The sequence below is a fragment of the Rutidosis leptorrhynchoides genome, chromosome 11, assembly GCF_046630445.1.
Source record: "Rutidosis leptorrhynchoides isolate AG116_Rl617_1_P2 chromosome 11, CSIRO_AGI_Rlap_v1, whole genome shotgun sequence".
Taxonomy (NCBI): Eukaryota; Viridiplantae; Streptophyta; class Magnoliopsida; order Asterales; family Asteraceae; genus Rutidosis; species Rutidosis leptorrhynchoides.
The window spans coordinates 303,862,750-303,884,294 of NC_092343.1; positions in this window are offsets into that span (position 1 = coordinate 303,862,750).

A 21,545-nucleotide genomic window follows, 5' to 3' on the forward strand; every position below is an offset into this window, starting at 1 on the left:
CGTAGCTCTTTTGTCGACTCTGGGTGGTTTTCAATCGTTGTTGAATTTGGATGATTTTCTCGGTAGTTTCTTGTATTATCTCCGGACCCGTAATCTGTCTATCTCCCACTTCATTCCAACAAATTGGAGACCTGCACTTTCTACCATAAAGTGCCTCAAATGGCGCCATCTCAATACTAGAATGATAACTGTTGTTGTAAGAAAATTCTACTAACGGTAGGTGTCGATCCCAACTGTTTCCGAAATCAATAACACATGCTCGTAGCATGTCTTCAAGTGTTTATATCGTCCTTTCACTCTGCCCATCAGTTTGTGGATGATAGGCAGTACTCATGTCTAGACAAGTCCCTAATGCTTGTTGCAAAGTCTGCCAGAACCTTGAAACAAATCTACCATCCCTATCAGAGATAATAGAGACGGGTATTCCATGTCTGGAGACAACCTCCTTCAAATTCAATCGCGCCAACTTCTCCATTTTGTCATCTTCTCTCATTGGCAGGAAGTGTGCTGACTTGGTGAGACGATCAGCTATTACCCAAATAGTATCATAACCACTTGCAGTCTTTGGAAATTTAGTAATGAAATCCATGGTAATGTTTTTCCATTTCCATTATGGGATTTCAGGTTGTTGTAGTAGACCTGATGGTTTCTGATGTTCAGCTTTGACCTTAGAACACGTCAAATATTCTCCTACATATTTAGCAATATCGGCTTTCATACCCGGCCACCAAAAGTGTTTCTTGAGATCTTTATACATCTTCCTCGCTCCGGGATGTATTGAATATCTGGTTTTATGTGCTTCTTTAAGTACCATTTCTCTCACATCTCCAAACCTTGGTACCCAAATTCTATCAGCCCTATATCGGGTTCCGTCTTCCCGAATATTAAGATGTTTCTCTGATCCTTTGGGTATCTCATTATTCAACTTTTCTTCTTTTACAACCCCCTGTTGCGCCTCCTTTATTTGAGTAGTAAGGTTAGTACGAATAATTATATTCATAGCTTTTACCCGTATAGGTTCTCTGTCCTTTCTACTCAAAGTGTCGGCTACCACATTCGCCTTCCCCGGGTGGTATCAAATCACAAAATCATAATCATTCAACAGTTCAATCCACCTGCGTTGTCTCATACTCAGTTGCTTCTGATTAAATATATGTTGGAGACTTTTGTGGTCGGTATATATAATACTTTTGACCCCATATAACTAATGCCTCCAAGTCTTTAATGCAAAAACAATAGCACCCAATTCCAAATCGTGAGTTGTATAATTTTGCTCGTGAATCTTCAATTGTCTAGACGCATAAGCAATCACCTTCATTCGTTGCATTAATACACAACCGAGACCTTGCTTTGATGCGTCACAATAAATCACAAAATCATCATTCCCTTCAGGCAATGACAATATAGGTGCCGTAGTTAGCTTTTTCTTCAATAACTGAAACGCCTTCTCTTGTTCATCCTTCCATTCAAATTTCTTCCCTTTATGCATTAATGCAGTCAAGGGTTTTGCTATTTTGGAGAAATCTTGGATGAATCTTCTGTAGTAACCAGCCAATCCTAAAAATTGACGTATATGCTTCGGAGTTTTTGGGGTTTCCCACTTTTCAACGGTTTCGATCTTTGCCGGGTCCACCTGGATACCTTCTTTGTTCACTATGTGACCGAGGAATTGAACTTCTTCCAACTAAAATGCACACTTTAAAAACTTATCGTACAGTTTTTCTTTCCTTAATACTTCTAGCACTTTTCTCAAATGTTCTTCGTGCTCTTGATCATTCTTTGATTAAATAAGTATGTCATCGATGAAAACAATGACAAACTTGTCAAGATATGGCCCACACACACGGTTTATAAGGTCCATGAACACAGCTGGTGCGTTAGTCAATCCAAACGGCATAACCATAAACTCTTAATGACCATAACGCGTCCTAAAAGCAGTTTTTGGAATATCATCCTCCTTTACTCGCATTTGATGATATCCAGAACATAAATCGATTTTCAAATAAACCGACGAGCCTTGTAGTTGATCAAATAAGTCGTCAATCTCGGCAGTGGATAACGGTTTTTGATGGTAAGTTTATTCAACTCTCTGTAGTTAATACACAACCTAAATGTATCATCCTTCTTCTTGACAAACAAAATAGGAGCTCCCCATGGTGATGTGCTTGGTCGAATGAAACCACGTTCTAATAGTTCTTGCAGTTGGCTTTACAGTTCTTTCATCTCGCTGGGTGCGAGTCTGTAAGGAGCACGAGCTATTGGTGCTGCTCCTGGTACAAGATCTATTTGAAATTCAACAGATCGATGTGGAGGTAGTCCCGGTAATTCTTTCAAAAATACATCGGGAAATTCTTTTGTGACGGGAACATCATTGATGCTCTTTTCTTCAGTTTGTACTTTCTCAACGTGTGCTAGAACAGCATAGCAACCTTTTTAATTAGTTTTTGTGCCTTCAAATTACTAATAAGATGTAGCTTCGTGTTGCCCTTTTCTCCGTACACCATTAAGGGTTCTCCTTCTTCTCGTACAATGCGAATTGCATTTTTGTAACATATGATCTCTGCTTTCATCTCCTTCAGCAGTCCATGCCAACTATTACATCAAAGCTCTGTAACTCTACTGGTATCAAATCAATCTTAAATATTTCGCTACCCAGTTTAATTTCTCGATTCCGGCATATATAATCTGCTGAAATTAATTTACCGTTTGCTAATTCGAGTAAAAATTTACTATTCAATGGCGTCAATGGACAACTTAATTTAGCACAAAAATCTCTACTCATATAGCTTCTATCCGCACCCGAATCAAATAAAACGTAAGCAGATTTTTGTCAATAAGAAACGTACCCGTAACAAGCTCCGGGTCTTCCTGTGCCTCTGCCGCATTAATGTTGAAAACTCTTTCGCGGTCTTGTCCATTCTTGTTCTCCTGGTTCGGGCAATTTCTAATAATGTGGCCCGGTTTTTCACATTTATAACAAACTACATTGGCATAACTTACTCCGACACTACTTGCTCCGCCATTACTCTTTCTGACACCATTTGTTCCTTTCGTTCTGTTAACCCCTGGTCCGTAAACCTCACACTTCGCCGCGCTATGACCATTTCTTTTACACTTGTTGCAAAATTTGGTGCAGAACCCCGAGTGATACTTTTCACACCTTTGGCATAGCTGCTTCTGATTGTTGTTGTTATTGCAGTTGTTATTGTTGTTGGGATGATTGTTGTAGTTGTAGTTGTTGTTGTTATTGTTGTTGTGCCATTTGTTGTAGTTGCTATTGTTGGGATAGTTGTTATTGTTTTGGTGACTCTTATCACCGTTTTCCTCCCACTTTCTTTTGACTAACTTCACGTTGGCCTCTTCGGCCGCCTGTTCTTTAATTCTTCCCTCAATCTGGTTCACTAGTTTGTGAGCCATTCTACATGCCTTTTGTATAGAGGCAGGCTCATGTGAACTTATATCTTCTTGGATTTTCTCCGGTAACCCTTTCACAAACGCGTCGATCTTCTCTTACTCATCTTCGATTGCTCTCGGACACAATAGGCACAATTCTGTGAATCGTCTTTCGTACGAAGTAATATCGAATCCCTGTGTTCGTAACCCTCTAAGTTCTGACTTGAGCTTATTGACCTCGATTCTGGGACGGTACTTATCGTTCATCAAGTGCTTGAATGCTGACCACGGTAGCGCGTAAGCAGCATCTTGTCCCACTTGCTCTAGATAGGTATTCCACCATGTTAACGCAATACCTGTGAAGGTATGCGTAGCGTACTTCACTTTGTCTCCTTCAGCACACTTACTTATGGCAAACACCGATTCAACTTTCTCGGTCCACCGTTTCAATCCGATTGGTCCTTCGGTCCCATCAAATTCCGAAGGTTTGCAGGCAGTGAATTCCTTGTAGGAGCATCTTACACGATTTCTTGCGCCGTTAGCTGTATTGCTAGATTCAGAGTTATTGTTGGTATGTAGCGCGGCCTGTACTGCGGCTATGTTTGAAGCAAGAAAGGCACGAAATTCCTCTTCGCTCATATTCAAGGAATGTCGAGTAGTCGGTGCCATTTCCATCAAAATAGTCAAATAGAATAATTTAATCATACAGAATATTAAGAGTAGTCAATAGTATCTCGTAGCATAATATGAACTCATTTATAAAAGCTTTTTCTTCATATTAACATTTTATAAGTTTAAATTCGGGTATTACCTACCCGTTAAGTTCATACTTAGTAGCTAATATACAATTCAACTACTACAATTCCATATGAAAAACTGATTATAATTATATATCACATACAAATATTCTTCAAACTTACAACTTCGCTATATTACATATAACATGAAATATAGTACACTATGATACATGACAGTTTTGAAGATAAATCTAGTTAATACGCAAGTTGTTCAGCAAAGGAAATAAAGACACGTAATTCATAAGTCCAGAAACAAGTCATGCATTCTGGTTTTACTAAGACGACTTCCCATCCTTGGTCTTGTGGAAAATAACCGTTATGACCATTAGCTAGGCAGCATATTGTAATGTCATCAAAAGGACCAGGGTTTCGTAATGTCCAACAGCCCCGTAATAATCTAAAAACCTTGTTTCTCACCCCAACTACTGAATCTGTCACTTGTGGGAAAGTTTTATTTAAAATCTGCAATCCGATGTTCTTTTTCTCACTTTGGTAAGAAGCGAACATCACTAACCCGTAAGCATAACATGATTCTTTATGTTGCATGTTAGAAGCTCTTTCTAATTCATGAAATCCTATGTTGGGATATGTTGAGTCAAAATAGGTTCTTAACCCGTAATGTAAAATTACATTTGGGTTCCCCGCATTTAACGCTTTAAAGAAAACACGGTGTAACTTAAAGTCTCCCTAATGTGATATACCCCACCTATCAAAGGAAAGCCTTTTATAAACTAAGGCATTTCTGGAAAGTCTTTCAAATGTTTGACAAGTTAATTTCGCCATAACTAAATGTGCTGATGAATTTTGACCGACTCTAGACAAGATTTCCTCAATCATATCCTCTGGCAGGTCTTTTAAAATATTCGGTTGTCTACCCTTAACGTCCATTTTGTTTTTATACTGTAAAATAGACAAGGATTAGATTTGTAATAACAAACAATACAAGAAATTTTTACATAGAACATAAAAGTACAAGCACACTACAATACATTTATTACACAACATGCTCACACCCCTCTAATCTGAATCACTGGTTTCTTCTTCTTCGGACTTGGTTCTTTTTCCTAATCTTCTAGGGATATATGATGTTCCTCTAATACGAGTCGTCGTTTTCCACAATGGTTTAGAAAAACCTGGTGGTTTAGAAGGTTCCCGGGTTATTGTCACGATATTGAAAATACGGGTGTTGACAGTACATATAAAGTTCATCGGGGTCGGAATCAGATTTCTCTATTTTGATGCCTTTTTCCTTATTATTTTCTTTTGCCTCATTAAATTGGGTCGGGATAATTTCTATAACATCATCGGAATCCTCATCAAGATCCGATTCATCGGAAAATTGGTAATTTTCCCAATATTTTGCTTCCTTAGCGGAAACACCATTGACCATTATTAACTTTGGTCCATTGGTTGAGGATTTTCTTTTATTTGACCGGTTTTCTGTGGTTCCTACTATTCCCCCCTCCGGAACCTCTTCTTCTTCCGGTTCCTCTTCTTCTGGTTCCTCTTCTTCCGGTTCCTCTTCTTCCGGTTCCGTTTCCTCTTCTTCCGGTTCTTCGGGAACTTGTAAATCTTGCCAATATATATTCGACTCTTCGTTATTATTAGTTGAGTCAATGGGATTTGTGCTAGAGGTAGACATCTATCACACAATATCAAACATGTTAAGAGATTAATATATCACATAATATTTACATGTTAATAATATATAGTTTCCAACAAAAATGTTAAGCAATCATTTTTAAAGAAAACACGGTCGAAGTCCAGACTCACTAATGCATCCTAACAAACTCGATAAGACACACTAATGCAAATTTTTCTGATTCTCTAAGACCAACGCTCGGATACCAACTGAAATGTCCCGTTCATATTGATTATAAACGTTCCATATTAATTGATTTCGTTACGAGGTTTTGACCTCTATATGAGACGTTTTTCAAAGACTGCATTCATTTTTAAAACAACCATAACCTTTATTTTATCAATAAAGGTTTTAAAAACATTACGTAGATTATCAAATAATGATAATCTAAAATATACTGTTTACACACGACCATTACATAATGGTTTACAATAGAAATATATTACATCAACATATATTTCTTGAATGCAGTTTTTACACAATATCATACAAACATGGACTCCAAATCTTGTCCTTATTTTAGTATGTAACAGCGGAAGCTCTTAATATTCACCTGAGAATAAACATGCTTTAAACATCAACAAAAATGTTGGTGAGTTATAGGTTTAAACTATATATATCAAATCGTAACAATAGACCACAAGATTTCATATTTCAATACACATCCCATACATAGAGATAAAAATCATTCATATGGTGAACACCTAGTAACCGACATTAACAATATGTATATATAAGAATATCCCCATCATTCCGGGACACCCTTCGAATATGATATAAATTTCGAAGTACTAAAGCATCCGGTACTTTGGATGGGGTTTGTTAGGCCCAATAGATCTATCTTTAGGATTCGCATCAATTAGGGTGTCTGTTCCCTAATTCTTAGATTACCAGACTTAATAAAAAGGGGCATATTCGATTTTGATAATTCAACCATAGAATGTAGTTTCACATACTTGTGTCTATTTTGTAAATCATTTATAAAACCTGCATGTATTCTCATCCCAAAAATATTAGATTTTAAAAGTGGGACTATAACTCACTTTCACAGATATTTCCTTCCTCGGAAATAAGACTTGGCCACGGATCGATTCACGAACCTATACAAATATGTACATATATATCAAAGTATGATTAAAATATAATTACAACCATTTTTATTATGTTTTAAAGATTTGAGTGTATTAAGTCAGCTGTCCTCGTTAGTAACCTACAACTAGTTGTCCACAGTTAGATGTACAGAAATAAATCGATATATATTATCTTGAATCAATCCATGACCCAGTGTATACACGTCTCAGGCTAGATCATAACTCAAAGTATATATATTTTTGGAATCAACCTCAACCCTATATAGCTAACTCCAACATTACTGCATATAGAGTGTCTATGGTTGTTCCAAATAATATATATACATGGGTCGATATGATATGTCAAAATATTTGCATACGTATCTATTGAAATGTCCCGTTCTTATTGATTAAAAACGTTCCATATTAATTAATTTCGTTGCGAGGTTTTGACCTCTATATGAGACGTTTTTTCAAAGACTGCATTCATTATTAAAACAAACCATAACCTTTATTTCATAAATAATGGTTTAAAAAGCTTTACGTAGATTATCAAATAATGATAATCTAAAATATCCTGTTTACACACGACCATTACATAATGGTTTACAATACAAATATGTTACATCGAAATCAGTTTCTTGAATGCAGTTTTTACACAATATCATACAAAAATGGACTCCAAATCTTGTCCTTATTTTAGTATGCAACAGCGGAAGCTCTTAGTATTCACCTGAGAATAAACATGCTTTAAACGTCAAAAAAAATGTTGGTGAGTTATAGGTTTAACCTATATATATCAAATCATAACAATAGACCACAAGATTTCATATTTCAATACACATCTCATACATAGAGATAAAAATCATTCATATGGTGAACACCTTGTAACCGACATTAACAAGATGCATATATATAAGAATATCCCCATCATTCCGGGACACCCTTCGGATATGATATAAATTTCGAAGTACTAAAGCATCCGGTACTTTGGATGGGTTTGTTAGGCCCAATAGATCTATCTTTAAGATTCGCGTCAATTAGGGTGTCTGTTCCCTAATTTTTAGATTACCAGACTTAATAAAAAGGGGCATATTCGATTTCGATAATTCCACCATAGAATGTAGTTTCACGTACTTGTGTCTATTTTGTAAATCATTTATAAAACCTGCATGTATTCTCATCCCAAAAATATTAGATTTTAAAAGTGGGACTATAACTCACTTTCACAGATTTTTACTTCGTCGGGAAGTAAGACTTGGCCACTGGTTGATTCACGAACCTATAACAATATATACATATATATCAAAGTATGTTCAAAATATATTTACAACACTTTTAATATATTTTGATGTTTTAAGTTTATTAAGTCAGCTGTCCTCGTTAGTAACCTACAACTAGTTGTCCACAGTTAGATGTACAGAAATAAATCGATAAATATTATCTTGAATCAATCCACGACCCAGTGTATACGTATCTCAGTATTGATCACAACTCAAACTATATATATTTTGGAATCAACCTCAACCCTGTATAGCTAACTCCAACATTAACATATAGAGTGTCTATGGTTGTTCCGAAATATATATAGATGTGTCGACATGATAGGTCGAAACATTGTATACGTGTCTATGGTATCTCAAGATTACATAATATACAATACAAGTTGATTAAGTTATGGTTGGAATAGATTTGTTACCAATTTTCACGTAGCTAGAATGAGAAAAATTATCCAATCTTGTTTTACCCATAACTTCTTCATTTTAAATCCGTTTTGAGTGAATCTGTCATAACCCGTCCTTAACCATAAGAACGAGTTAGATAACGTATGATTTCATTGCGAGGTATTGACCTCTATATGCGACATTTTTAAAAGAACAACTGCATTTATTTTACATTACAAACCATAACTCTTATGTTAATACAAGCTTTAGACAATATAAAGATGATTATCGTTTAGCGATAATCTTAGACTTACAAACTTTACATGTGATGATAACAATACGATTTCTAGCATATTTTACATTACAATTCCTCGGATATGCAGTTTTATTTTTGACACAAATATGCATACTCAAGATCTTGCTTAAATTCAACATGTTGCAGCGGAAGCTTTTAGTTATCACCTGAGAATAGACATGTTTAAAACGTCAACATAAAGTTGGTGAGATATAGGTTTAATGCCGGCAGCGATATAAATATAGACCACAAGATTTCATATGTAAACATTTTAATAAAAATATTCTAAGTGGTTGAGCACTTGGTAACCATACTTAACATTTAATCACGTCGCATATTCCCTTTATTATGAAATCTTACTACACCGTACCAAGTGTAGTCACGAAACGAAGTACTGTGCAACCGTTGAATACTGGTCGTCCAGTCCGGTTGGGGTTGTCAGGCCCGATAGATCTATCAACAGGATTCGCGTTTACAATACCGCTGTAAATAGTAGTTACCAAGCTACAGGGAAGTATGCCAGTGGTACAACTCAACGTAGAATATATTTTTCAGTTACTTGTGTCCATAACGTAAAACATAAAATACATGTATTCTCATCCCGAAATACTTAGAGTTTAAAAGTGGGACTATATACTCACTTTTGCCTTGAAGATATATATATTTTGACTTGGTCTCCGGTTGATATCACGAACCTATCCATATATAGTTTATCAATATATTTCCATTTTAAACAATCGTCACATATATATACTTATTATACTTTTAATAGTTTTAATAATTTCTTAGTCCGTAGTTAGCAGTCCGATGTTAGTAATTCAATTTTAATGGTTCATATTTAGGTGTTTAATAAATAAAACCCCCATCGAAATAAATAAAACCCCATCGTATTTGTATTGGTCGGGATTAATCTTGACCCACGGTACCGGTGTTGTCAAATGACGTGTTGCGTACATAAAGTACCGGTGTTGTCAAATGACGTGTTGCGTACAATCATGGGATCTTATGATTAATCTTCTCGTATTGTTTACGGGTGGTCCTGAAATATATAAAATTAAATTATGAGTACATATATATAAAATATCATGTTATTTTAGAAAGATGTGATTCATTTAATTTTTCTCCAATTATTTTCGTGGCTAAACTAGTTTTGGATATCCGATCTTGTTTTGGTCATAGTTTCTTCGTTACAACTCCGTTTTCGTTGGTTCAACTTGCCACTTCCTTGGATCGAGTTCTTCTTTAAGACTATGAACTGTAAATACCTTAGTTTGTATTCAAAATCACAGGTCATAGGTCAAACTTTGGTGAAACTTATGAAGTTAATCATTTTCCCTTATGTAAACAACATTAAATGATTATTTTTCTAAAAATACTTATACTTTGAGTTAAATCATGAAATTTTTATGTGTTATCATATTCATAGTAAATATCATTTTTCCAGAAAATAAACCTCCAATTCAAGGTTCAAAATAGTTTTTAATTATCCAACCCAAAACCGCCCCCGGTTGCACTCCGACGTCGTAAAAATAGTTTTTAAGGTGTTCTTTGAAAAACCAAGTTATACCTTGTTAAATTAGCATATATTTATGATATATTACATGTCTTGAAGTATTTTAAAAGTTAAGTTAGAAGGATATATTTAGTTTATAAACAAGTTTGAAAACATTCAAACTATGTTCTTGTTGTTAAAATTTTATACCATAAAATAAGATAGCTATATATATATGAATCGAATAAGGTTATGAACAAAGTTACTACCTCAAGTTACTTGGACAAGATTGCTGTAAAAGAGGAGTAAAAACCTAGAACCAAAAGAGTGATGGAATTGGATGAAAGATTGGAAGTAAACTTGTGTTCTTGGAAGGATTCTTGAAGTGTTTTTGTAAGGGTTTTCTTATGATAATTAAGTGATGTTTTTGAAACTAGATCTTCATGGTTGTGAGCTGAGATGGTTAAGGGGTTTAAGGCTCATAAGTGTGTGTGTTTTTAGCTAGAGAATTGAAGTAAAAATGAATCAAAATGATGATCCCCCATGGCTCTTAAAAAACGTGAATGGGGGGGGGGGGAACCAAGACAAGATTTTAGTTTGTAATTTTATGTATTTAGTCAAGCAATCATACAAAAGTAATTACCTTATACATAAGGCATGAACAAGGGCTGGTTGGTGGTGATTTGATATGTATTTACCAATAGTAAATACGTATAGAAGCTAGGTATGATACGAGTACATATACTCTAGATATACGTATAGAAATCTTGTGAAAACGGAATGAGAATTCAAATATAGCTATCTTTTGTGAATATACTTATATGGTTTTATGTATTTAATTCCTTAAAAAGTGATTAAATACATTATATATACGATATATGTATAAACATTATAGGTCATAAGTATTTATGTCAAATAACGTTACGTATGGTTATCGTTTTGAAAACTTAAGTTAGTAGTTTCAAAATATACTTATAACTTATTGTTATTAATACAAAATGAGATATTAAAACATCCATAAATCATGTTAAATATGTATATATACACATATATACACAAACGTATAATTATCATATATTATATAGTTTGTGATATCATCGGTCAAACTAGACGGTCAAACGTTGTGTAAAACTCTTTTCGAAAACATAAGTTTCAATAATTTGGATTGCTTATCATGTTGGTAAGGTTTAATTTATGTAAATATTAATCTTATAAGTATAGATTGATCGAAAAAGTCAGGGTCATTACAGTACCTACCCGTTAAATAAATTTCGTCCCGAAATTTTAAAATTGTACCTATTTTGCGTCATCGAGAAACAAGTGTGGATACTTTTGTTTCATCTGATCCTCTCATTCCCAAGTAAACTCAGGACCTCTTCGAGCATTCCAACGAACCTTAACGATCGGTATGTTGCTCTGCTTGAGCCGTTTAACTTCACGATCCATGATTTCGATTGGTTCTTCGATGAATTGTAGTTTCTCATCGACATGGATTTCTTCAAGAGGAATGGTGAGATCTTCCTTTGCAAGACACTTCTTAAGGTTTGAGACGTGAAATGTATTATGTACTCCAGCGAGTTGTTGTGGTAACTCGAGTCGATAAGCTACCGGTCCAATGCGTTCGATAATCTTGAACGGGCCTACGTACCTTGGGTTCAGTTTACCCCTTTTTCCGAAACGTATTACACCTTTCCATGGTGACACCTTTAACATAACCATGTCACCGATCTGAAACTCTAATGGTTTCCTTCGAACATTGGCGTAGCTCTTTTGGAGACTACGGGCTATTTTCAATCTTTCCTTAATTTGTACTATCTTTTCTGTAGTTTCATGTATGATCTCGGGACCAGTTAATTGTCGATCTCCTACTTCATTCCAACAGATAGGAGATCTACACTTCCTTTCATACAGTGCTTCGAATGGCGCAGCTTTAATGCTCGCATGATAACTATTATTATACGAGAATTCTGCTAATGGTAGATATTTATCCCATCCGTTTCCAAAATCGATCACACATGCCCTGAGCATGTCTTCAAGAGTTTGAATCGTTCTTTCACTCTGCCTGTCGGTTTGCGGATGATATGCGGTGCTCATATCCAAACGAGTTCCTAGGGCCTCTTGTAGCGATTGCCAGAACTTTGATGTAAATCTACTATCACGATTGGATATAATGGAAATAGGTATTCCATGCCTTGAAACAATTTCCTTTATATACAATCGTAATAGTTTCTCCATTCTATCCGTTTCCTTTATAGGCAAGAAATGTGCAGATTTGGTGAGACGATCAACAATCACCCAAATGGTGTCGTATCCCCAGGCAGTCTTTGGTAACTTCGTGATGAAATCCATGGTAATACCATCCCATTTCCATTCTGGGATTTCTGGTTGTTGAAGTAACCCTGACGGCTTCTAGTGTTCTGCTTTGACTTTGGAACAAGTTAAACACTCCCCAACATATGTTGCAACGTCTGTCTTTAAATTAGGCCACCAATAATGTGTCTTAAGATCTTGGTACATCTTTCCAACTCCAGGATGTATCGAGTATCTTGTCTTATGTGCCTCATTCAATATCAACTTCCTTAATCCACCCAACTTCGGTACCCAAATACGGTTTGCAAAATATCGAATTCCGTCTTCCCGTATAACGAGTTTCTTCTCATACTTCTTCATTATTTCATTTCTTATGTTTTCTTTAGTAAGTGCTTCTCGTTGAACTTCTTTGATTTGTGAGTTGAGATTCATGCGAATTTTTATGTTCATTGCTCGTACTCAAATCGGTTCTCGTTCCTTTCTGCTTAGAGCATCGGCCACCACGTTCGCCTTCCCGGGATGATAACGAATTTCACAATCATAGTCGTTTATCAGCTCGACCCACCTACGTTGCCTCATGTTCAGCTGTTTCTGATCAAAAATATGTTGAAGACTTTTATGATCAGTGAACATAGTGCATTTAACCCCATACAAGTAGTGTCTCCATATCTTCAATGCAAACACGACTGCTCCCAGTTCTAAATCATGCGTCGTATAATTCCGCTCGTGAATCTTCAATTGTCGGGATGCGTATGCAATAACTTTCTTCCGTTGCATAAGAACGCAACCAAAACCTTGTCGCGAAGCGTCACAATATATTTCAAAATCATCGTTCCCTTCTGGTAACGATAAAATAGGCGCCGTAGTTAACTTCTTCTTTAGTAATTGAAATGCACTCTCCTGCTCAGATGTCCATTCATATTTCTTCCCTTTTGCGTTAACGCTGTCAACGGCTTAGCTATTCGGGAAAAATCTTGAATAAACCTTCTATAATAACCGGCTAAACCCAAAAATTGGCGTATCTGCGTTGGTGTCTTAGGAGTCTCCCATTTTTCAATGGCTTCAATTTTTGCTGGATCAACCTGAATTCCTTTGCTACTAACAACGTGGCCAAGAAATTGCACTTCTTTCAACCAGAAAGCACATTTAGAAAATTTAGCATATAGCTGTTCTTTTCTCAACAACTCTAATATCAACCTTAAATGCTGCTCATGCTCTTGCTCACTCTTGGAATAGATAAGAATATCATCAATGAAAACGATAACAAACTTATCTAAATATGGACTACAAACTCGATTCATGAGGTCCATGAATACAGCTGGCGCATTTGTCAACCCAAACGGCATGACCAAAAATTCGTAATGACCATAACGTGTCCGAAAAGCAGTTTTCGGTATATCTTCTTCTTTGACGCGTAATTGATGATAGCCCGATCTTAGGTCAATTTTTGAGTACACACATGATCCTTGGAGTTGATCAAATAAGTCGTCAAATCTCGGTAGTGGATACCGATTCTTGATAGTTAACTTATTTAATTCACGATAATCTATACACATCCAAAAAGATCCATCTTTCTTTTTAACAAATAGAATCGGAGCTCCCCACGGTGAAGTACTTGGTCGTATGAATCCACGATCCAGTAATTCTTTTAACTGACTCTGAAGTTCTTTTAACTCGGACGGTGCAAGTCTATATGGAGCACGGGCAACTGGTGCAGCTCCTGGTACTAAATCTATTTGAAATTCTACAGATCTAAATGGAGGTAATCCCGGCAACTCTTCCGGAAAAACTTCAGGAAAATCTCTTGCCACAGGCACGTCATTGATGCACTTCTCTTTTTCTTTCTTTTCGACTTTATTAACATGTGCTAGAATAGCATAACATCCCTTTTCTAAACACTTCTTGGCTTTCAAACAGCTAATGAGTTTTAGCTTTGAGTTACCCTTCTCTCCATAAATCATCACCGGCATTTTATCCTTGCAAGGAATGCGAATTACCTTCTTGGCACACACAACTTCAGCTCCTACTTTGGACATCCAGTCCATGCCGACTATTACATCAAAACTTCCTAATTCTACGGGTATTAAGTCAATTTTAAATGTTTCTCCGGCTAAATTTATTTTACAATCACGGCAAATTTTATCGGCTTTAATTAGTTTACCATTAGCTAACTCAATCATGTACTTAGCATCTAGAGGTAATGATGAACAATTCAATTTAGCGTAAAAGCCTCTACTCACGTAACTTCTATCGGCACCAGTATCAAATATAATAGATGCGGATAAGTTATTAATGGTAAACGTACCCGTAACAAGCTCCGGGTCTTCACACGCCTCTCTAGCATTAATAACAAATGCTCTTCCACGTGCAGATCCATTATTCTTCTCTGGATTCGGACACTGGCTCTTATAGTGACCTTGTTTTCCACACCCATAACAAGTAATGGTAGCCAAAGCAGTTCTATTTGCATTGGTGGCAGGAGTCTTGGTACCATTTGTATTTGTAACGAGAGCCCTACAATCTTCAGCAAGATGACCCTTTCGATTACATTTGTTGCATACCACATTACAGTAGCCAGAGTGATGTTTGTGGCATCGGTTACATAAAGGATTTTGTCCTTTGTAACCAAAGCTTAAACCACTACCCGCACCTTGCGTGATTTCTTGTTTCTTAAAAGATTGTTGTTGGTTACCTCGATCATAATTTCCATTCCACTTTCTTTTGTTACCTGATACCTTCACATCAGTATTGGATACTTTCTTATCCATGATGACCTGATCCATTAGCTCGTTTGCCATGGTTATAGCTTCATGAATTGTCTTAGGTTTCGATGCTGTAACATTTGCCTTGACCTTTTTGGGCAAACCATCTTTGTACATTTCAATCTTCCGTTTTTCGGTTGGAACCAATTCAGGACATAGCAAAACTAATTCCATGAATCGCTGATTGTAGTTGGTGATTTCAGTACCAACAACCTTCAGGCTTCGTAATTCATCTTCCAACTTCCTAACCTCGTTCCTTGGACAATACTCGTTGATTAACATTATTTTGAATTCTTCCCATGGGGTATCATAAGCTACATCTCCTCCTACAGCCTTCACATAATTTTTCCACCACGTGAGTGCACTATCTTGTAAAGTACACGATGCATACTTGGTCATGTCCTTTTCAACACAACCACTGATTTTAAACACAGTCTCCATCTTTTCTATCCACCGGGTTAAACCGATCGGTCCTTCCGTTCCACTGAATGATGAGGGCTTGCAAGCTTGAAAAGTCTTGTAGGTACATCCTACACGAGGATTTGGGTTAACTGCAGTAGCTCTTGCAGCTTCGACCCATAACATTCTGTCGTTCACTCGCTGGTTGATGAATTCCTCGACTTCTTGTTTCGTCATTCGATTCAATCGCGCCATTTCCTAATGAAAGAAAATAATTATTCACATGGAATATTATAGATGTAGTGTGTATTTATAGTACATTATAGCTTGTTAACAATATGAACTAGGTATTATTATAAAAGCCTTTTCTTCTTATTAGCATTTTATAATTATATCTAGGGTAGTACCTACCCGTTAATGTTCATACTTAATAGCTTAGTACAGAACCAATTACTACAATCTAAATAATACTTAACCATGGAAAATTATTGCATTTCATACTTCACTATTTTACATATGCTTATCTTACATCGAACATTAAGCAAACCACACTAATAATATTATACAAAACATTATATGATCCCATGGTTTAATACGGCAGCGCATCGTTTGGTCTATTTTCTAGGACGTTTAGGTTCAAGGAATGGCCTAACGCTTATCCTAGCTGTCTGCCTATATTTTGGCTGTGGGGCTGAAGAACTAGATGCCGGGATAGAACGAATAGGAATAGCTGGAATAGGGGTGGTAGTGTCTAGTGGAGTTGGTGCCACATCATCCTTACTAAACTCAGGATTTGAATTTTCTAATTCATTAGCCTTTCGTTTCTTTCCTAGTTCGAACTTATCTTTCGTAATTTCTTGTATTTCTTCCTCGGGTTCACTTTCCTCCTCGGGTTCACTTTTCGGGTTCTTTATTGTTGGTTCATCCGGAATTTGTGAGTCTTCCCCAAAGGTATTATTTTCGTCATCGGATAGGTTAATGACTGAAACACCATCTGAAGATTCTGATTCGGAGTCGCTGAATGTGATAATAAGTTTTGAGCCCGACATCTATCACACAACAACTAACCCATTAGTACTACATAATATTTACATATAAATTTTAACCAACAATGATAAGCAATGGTTGTTAAATCAGATCCGGTCAAAGTCCAGACTTACTAATGTATCCTAACGACTTATCAGTTAGACACACTAATGCAAACCTGGTTCGCTAAGACCACCGCTCTGATACCACATGTCATAACCCGTCCTTAACCATAAGAACGAGTTAGATAACGTATGATTTCATTGCGAGGTATTGACCTCTATATGCGACATTTTTAAAAGAACAGCTGCATTAATTTTACATTACAAACCATAACTCTTATGTTAATACAAGCTTTAGACAATATAAAGATGATTATCGTTTAGCGATAATCTTAGACTTACAAACTTTACATGTGATGATAACAATACGATTTCTAGCATATTTTACATTACAATTCCTCGGATATGCAGTTTTATTTTTGACACAAATATGCATACTCAAGATCTTGCTTAAATTCAACATGTTGCAGCGGAAGCTTTTAGTTATCACCTGAGAATAGACATGTTTATAACGTCAACATAAAGTTGGTGAGATATAGGTTTAATGCCGGCAGCGATATAAATATAGACCACAAGATTTCATATGTAAACATTTTAATAAAAATATTCTAAGTGGTTGAGCACTTGGTAACCATACTTAACATTTAATCACGTCGCATATTCCCTTTATTATGAAATCTTACTACACCGTACCAAGTGTAGTCACGAAACGAAGTACTGTGCAACCGTTGAATACTGGTCGTCCATTCCGGTTGGGGTTGTCAGGCCCGATAGATCTATCAACAGGATTCGCGTTTACAATACCGCTGTAAATAGTAGTTACCAAGCTACAGGGAAGTATGCCAGTGGTACAACTCAACGTAGAATATATTTTTCAGTTACTTGTGTCCATAACGTAAAACATAAAATACATGTATTCTCATCCCGAAATACTTAGAGTTTAAAAGTGGGACTATATACTCACTTTTGCCTTGAAGATATATATATTTTGACTTGGTCTCCGGTTGATATCACGAACCTATCCATATATAGTTTATCAATATATTTCCATTTTAAACAATCGTCACATATATATACTTATTATACTTTTAATAGTTTTAATAATTTCTTAGTCCGTAGTTAGCAGTCCGATGTTAGTAATTCAATTTTAATGGTTCATATTTAGGTGTTTAATAAATAAAATCCCCATCGAAATAAATAAAACCCCATCGTATTTGTATTGGTCGGGATTAATCTTGACCCACGGTACCGGTGTTGTCAAATGACGTGTTGCGTACATAAAGTACCGGTGTTGTCAAATGACGTGTTGCGTACAATCATGGGATCTTATGATTAATCTTCTCGTATTGTTTACGGGTGGTCCTGAAATATATAAAATTAAATTATGAGTACATATATATAAAATATCATGTTATTTTAGAAAGATGTGATTCATTTAATTTTTCTCCAATTATTTTCGTGGCTAAACTAGTTTTGGATATCCGATCTTGTTTTGGTCATAGTTTCTTCGTTACAACTCCGTTTTCGTTGGTTCAACTTGCCACTTCCTTGGATCGAGTTCTTCTTTAAGACTATGAACTGTAAATACCTTAGTTTGTATTCGAAATCACAGGTCATAGGTCAAACTTTGGTGAAACTTATGAAGTTAATCATTTTCCCTTATGTAAACAACATTAAATGATTATTTTTCTAAAAATACTTATACTTTGAGTTAAATCATGAAATTTTTATGTGTTATCATATTCATAGTAAATATCATTTTTCCAGAAAATAAACCTCCAATTCAAGGTTCAAAATAGTTTTTAATTATCCAACCCAAAACCGCCCCCGGTTGCACTCCGACGTCGTAAAAATAGTTTTTAAGGTGTTCTTTGAAAAACCAAGTTATACCTTGTTAAATTAGCATATATTTATGATATATTAGATATATTGAAGTATTTTAAAAGTTAAGTTAGAAGGATCTATTTAGTTTGCAAACAAGTTTGAAAACATTCAAACTATGTTCTTGTTGTTAAAATTTTATACCATAAAATAAGATAGCTATATATATATGAATCGAATAAGGTTATGAACAAAGTTACTACCTCAAGTTACTTAGACAAGATTGCTGTAAAAGAGGAGTAAAAACCTAGAACCAAAAGAGTGATGGAATTGGATGAAAGATTGGAATTAACTTGTGTTCTTGGAAGGATTCTTGAAGTGTTTTTGTAAGGGTTTTCTTATGATAATTAAGTGATGTTTTTGAAACTAGATCTTCATGGTTGTGAGCTGAGATGGTTAAGGGGTTTAAGGCTCATAAGTGTGTGTGTTTTTAGCTAGAGAATTGAAGTAAAAATGAATCAAAATGATGATCCCCCATGGCTCTTAAAAAACGTGAATGGGGGGGGGGGAACCAAGACAAGATTTTAATTTGTAATTTTATGTATTTAGTCAAGCAATCATACAAAAGTAATTACCTTATACATAAGGCATGAACAAGGGCTGGTTGGTGGTGATTTGATGTGTATTTACCAATAGTAAATACGTATAGAAGCTAGGTATGATACGAGTACATATACTCTAGATATACGTATAGAAATCTTGTGAAAACGGAATGAGAATTCAAATATAGCTATCTTTTGTGAATATACTTATATGGTTTTATGTATTTAAGTCCTTAAAAAGTGATTAAATACATTATATATACGATATATGTATAAACATTATAGGTCATAAGTATTTATGTCAAATAACGTTACGTATGGTTATCGTTTTGAAAACTTAAGTTAGTAGTTTCAAAATATACTTATAACTTATTGTTATTAATACAAAATGAGATATTAAAACATCCATAAATCATGTTAAATATGTATATATACATATATATACACAAACGTATAATTATCATATATTATATAGTTCATGATATCATCGGTCAAACTAGACGGTCAAACGTTGTGTAAAACTCTTTTCGAAAACATAAGTTTCAATAATTTGGATTGCTTATCATGTTGGTAAGGTTTAATTTATGTAAATATTAATCTTATAAGTATAGATTGATCGAAAAAGTCCGGGTCATTACAGAATCAAATTGCTATGGTTTCATATTGAACTCTATTTTATGAATCTAAACAGAAAAAGTATAGATTTATAGTCAGAAAAATAAGTTACGAGTCGTTTTTGTAAAGGTAGTCATTTCAGTCGAAAGACCGACGTCTAGATGACCATTTTAGAAAACATACTTCCACTTTGAGTTTAACCATAATTTTTGGATATAGTTTCATGTTCATAATAAAAATCATTTTCTCAGAATAACAACTTTTAAATCTAAGTTTATCATAGTTTTTAATTAACTAACCCAAAACAGCCCGCGGTGTTACTACGACGGCGTAAATCCGGTTTTACGGTGTTTTTCGTGTTTCCAGATTTTAAATCATTAAGTTAGCATATCATATAGATATAGAACATGTGTTTAGTTGATTTTAAAAGTCAAGTTAGAAGGATTAACTTTTATTTGCGAACAAGTTTAGAATTAACTAAACTATGTTCTAGTGATTACAAGTTTAAACCTTCGAATAAGATAGCTTTATATGTATGAATCGAATGATGTTATGAACATCATTACTACCTTAAGTTCCTTGGATAAACCTACTGGAAAAGAGAAAAATGGATCTAGCTTCAACGGATCCTTGGATGGCTCGAAGTTCTTGAAGCAGAATCATGACACGAAAACAAGTTCAAGTAAGATCATCACTTGAAATAAGATTGTTATAGTTATAGAAATTGAACCAAAGTTTGAATATGATTATTACCTTGTATTAGAATGATAACCTACTGTAAGAAACAAAGATTTCTTGAGGTTGGATGATCACCTTACAAGATTGGAAGTGAGCTAGCAAACTTGAAAGTATTCTGGATTTTATGTAACTAGAACTTGTAGAATTTATGAAGAACACTTAGAACTTGAAGATAGAACTTGAGAGAGATCAGTTAGATGAAGAAAATTGAAGAATGAAAGTGTTTGTAGGTGTTTTTGGTCGTTGGTGGATGGATTAGATATAAAAGATATGTAATTTTGTTTTCATGTAAATAAGTCATGAATGATTACTCATATTTTTGTAATTTTATGAGATATTTCATGCTAGTTGCCAAATGATGGTTCCCACATGTGTTAGGTGACTCACATGGGCTGCTAAGAGCTGATCATTGGAGTGTATATACCAATAGTACATACATCTAAAAGCTGTGTATTGTACGAGTACGAATACGGGTGCATACGAGTAGAATTATTGATGAAACTGAACGAGGATGTAATTGTAAGCATTTTTGTTAAGTAGAAGTATTTTGATAAGTGTATTGAAGTCTTTCAAAAGTGTATAAATACATATTAAAACACTACATGTATATACATTTTAACTGAGTCGTTAAGTCATCATTAGTCGTTACATGTAAGTGTTGTTTTGAAACCTTTAGGTTAACGATCTTGTTAAATGTTGTTAACCCAATGTTTATAATATCAAATGAGATTTTAAATTATTATACTATCATGATATTATCATGTATGAATATCTCTTAATATGATATATATACATTAAATGTCTTTACAACGATAATTGTTACATATATGTCTCGTTTAAAAATCATTAAGTTAGTA